Below are 3,632 nucleotides of genomic sequence, written 5' to 3' on the forward strand. Positions count from 1 at the left end.
TCTGTGTTACAAACTACTAATTCCCTGTTTATGCGACTCATACTCGCTCCAAAACCTCTCAGAGAGGCAGCCCATTTTATCCGGGGCAGAGCAGCAGCAGTGCTGTGCAGCAGTGCTGTGCCCCCGCGCCGAGCCCGGCTGGCAGGACGGGCCTGGTGCCGCCCCAGCACGCGGCCCCGCAGAGCTGCATGTGCTGCCGTCACGGCATTAGCGAGGCATTTACCTCACCATCCCCACAGACAGCTCCTAAGCCTCCTAAGCAGGGCTTAGACAGGAGTTAAGACAGAGATCAGCGGTATTTAGTGCCTCAAAACCGCTACACAGCTGCTACTTCGCACAGAAGACACTTTTGTTTCCCGGTGTTAAACACCTCCCAGAACTCGGCCTGGGCAGGAATGGACGAGCACATCCCCACGAAAGCCTTGATCTGACCCAAGAGGGTCACGGCAGGAAGCAGAGCTGAGCAAGCGGGCGGGCCCCTGGGAGCCGGCCGTGGCCGGGCTCTGGAGCAGCCCCAGGGCCCTCAGCCCAGCCCGCCCCGCCCCGCCCCGCCGCGCGCCGGGTCACGCGCGCTGGTCTCGCCAATGGGCAGCGGCGGCTGGGGCCGCGTGGGTCTCGCGGGAGCGCGGGGCGCTATTTAATGCCCAGCGAGGGGCCGCCCTGCCTCTCTGTCCTCCGGCTGTGGGCGCGGTAAGGTGGCTGCGGCCGCTCCCAGGCCGCTCTCCGCGCGGACGGCCTGTGGGCCTGGTGTTGGGGGGTGGAACCTATGTCGCTTTCCCTTCACATCTTGCCCTCTCGGAGCTTGACGGTGCTTCGGGGAGTCAACACAGGGGGATAGAGCAGCTCTCCCTCACTAAAACCCAGTGCGGAGCCCTCCCCTCCGCCCTGCATCCTGTCGTGAGGCACAAACGGCCTGTTCCTCCATTTACCTTGCCCCCCGCACGGTCCCCTGGCTGCCTTGCTAATGCCTCTCTCCCTCCGCAGTGTTTCCCGAGGGATCCGCGAGTCCTCCAAACGCTCCCGATGGGGCGGAGGCCGGGCGCGGCAGGCCCGGGCCGGGGCAGCGCCGGCCGTCTGTGCTCAGGCCTTTGGACGCCTGTGGCTGAGGGGCGCACCGAGCTCAGCACTCCTCTTACAGCCTGGGGCTGGTAAGAAGACCCTTCGGGCTTCAGAAGTGGAGGGCTTTGAATCCTGAGACTTTTTAAAGACAGATATATGGGGGTCCTGCCCTGTGTATCAGAGCCAGAGTGACTGTCTACATTTACACTCTTCTGTTCTTTAAATAGCAGCTATAAAGCTGCACAGACTTTAAATCTGAATTACTGCATTAATCTAGTTTTTTTATAGGCCACATCAAGAAGATTGCAGTTATACTGGTGAAGTTTAGGCTGTAGGCAGTTGGGACTTGGGCTAAAATAAAAGAAAAAACTCATGTCTTGGGTTTTCCCTGCAGTCTTCTAGTCCACCTGTAACAGTGTCTTTTGATGTCTCTTGGTTGATTCTGTATAATTTGTAACAAGGTGTGTGTATCTATCTATATAGCTATCTCTATGTCTATCTGTAAGTAGACACAAAGTAGCAATGAATTGCTCGGCAAAGATTCAGTCAAATCTACAAGTTTATAGCTTAGCTCGGTAGTGTCATAATTCAAAAGAATTTAAGCTTAATAAGCTTTTCATAATTCATGATTAAAAGTATATTTTAAAACATAGTTTAAGATGGGCTAATAAATGTGCCTTTTCAACAGATTAATCCACTAATTAGCTTTGGCTCTAGGTTTTGATTTGATAATAAACTTGTAAATTACTTCTGCAACTTCATGGGAAATTACTTTAAATATGTTTAACAACCTAGTAGCAACGCTGTAGAATATGGCTTTGAGAAGGTTTCCAGTTAAACATTCCTAATTATAATTTTACAATTTTTTGTGTGTTGTTTAGAGGCCTCACATAGGAACCTCATGCTTGAAATATTTTAGACATGGGTGTTCACACCTAAATGTGAAGCAATGCTCAGGACTTCTTTGGAATAAATAATGCCTTCTACTGGAAGGTAAGTGCTTTCATCTAATGACAACTGCTGATGGTTTTAAATATTGCTATTTAATAATTTACAAATTTCAAGCAAATTGTAGTATCTTTTGAGCAAATAGTAAGTACAGATCATCTTAGTTGATAAGAAAACAATATAATATACTAAAATCTAGTCCCCTTTTATGCTTTGCCCTCTTAAGTCTGGCAGTGTCTTAAGTGGCCAATACAGAGGGGTATAAAAGTTCTCTTGCAAACCCAGAGGTGAGGTTGAAACTCTTCTTTGGATCATGCTTAGGAGGAACACATTCATATACCTGCTGAACTTCTGGAAGCTGCTGAATCAACTTTATTAATGGCTTGTAGGAAGATTTTGAACTGTCATTTTATGATACCTGAATAGTTTCTCAAATCTTTCTGCTTTGTGAACCTATGTGATGTTTGGAGTGAAGAGTTTCTTGTACATTGTTTGGTCTCCAGGTATGTAATTGTGAGAAGGATTATCAGGTGATAGTGGATGCAGCCTTCTATTCCTGAAGGAGTTTAATTTTCTCCTTGCTGGAAAACAAAGCAAAATAGCTTTGGTGAAAAACTTGTGTGGTAACTGTTAAAACTTTATATATATTTAGCCAAAAATAAAAAAAAAATAAAAAAAAAATTAGAGAAAAGCCAATGATAGTTACTGGATCTGCTTTTTCTAAATGGCTGGTCCTCTGGAATGGAATCCATACTAATGGTATGGGGAAAAGAAAATACCATCCTGCACAAAGTAAGTAATTTGGCTCTGGTCTAAGGGTTAGTGTCATGTAGAAGATTCATGTAGCTCAACTCAACCTTAGAGCAGTTGCCTGTTCTGCATGTGCATGATGATAACTGCAAGTAAAATAGAACTTCTTTTACAGGGATGAAAACAACATCAGGAACTGCCATTAAACATCAGTCTGTGATTTCCTGAGTGGATGATTTCTGACTTGGTACAAGATGATTCCACTTGTCACCTCTAAGACTGTCTTGGAAGTAGAATTAAGACAAGCAATGGCTAAAATTATGTCTTGGATGGTCATGCTGAAACAGGCATCTCACCATTTGTTGAAACATGTTTCCTAACAACCACTGCTGTAATTTTACGATATTTATTGATTAATTGAAATAAATTATGAGTATTAATTTAAATAAAATATTAATATTCTACCAAAAGTTTGTGTTCTGAAGGTTTCTTGTTAAGGTGCTTTCTGTATGAAGACTTTGTTTCATGAATGTAAACATTTTTGTACTGTCACACAGAAACATTCTCTTGCCATGTCCAGGCTTGGTAAGTTAAGCTTACAAATCCATTTAAAAAGCCTCCCTTAGTCTTTTATTCTTGGTATCTGAGTATTCTGAAATATTTTGTTATGCAAAAAAAGATCAACCAGCTAACTCCTGATTTATTAGATTGTGTTTGCATGTTCTCTAGAAAAGGATTGTCTCAAACTGCAGAAGAGCAAGTTAGACTCCCATTCCTTGCCTATTTTTAATTAACAAGGAAAGTGTTGCAATTTTCCATGTGAAGCACTATCAGTAGGAAGGTCCTTGAAGAGTAAGATCATTATTGTTTAACAA

General features: G+C 44.5%; 1 long non-coding RNA gene across 1 annotated transcript; it reads left to right on the top strand.

Moving 5' to 3' along the window:
- Positions 1 to 660: 660 nt before the first annotated feature.
- On the top strand, positions 661 to 3,216 carry LOC310910085. Its single transcript, XR_014590247.1, has 3 exons — positions 661 to 1,148; positions 1,941 to 2,052; positions 2,933 to 3,216. It is a non-coding gene; the product is annotated as an uncharacterized lncRNA (long non-coding RNA).
- The last annotated feature ends 416 nt before the right edge of the window (positions 3,217 to 3,632 follow it).

This window comes from Zosterops lateralis, assembly GCF_965231275.1.
Source record: "Zosterops lateralis genome assembly, chromosome: 5".
NCBI lineage: Eukaryota > Metazoa > Chordata > Aves > Passeriformes > Zosteropidae > Zosterops > Zosterops lateralis.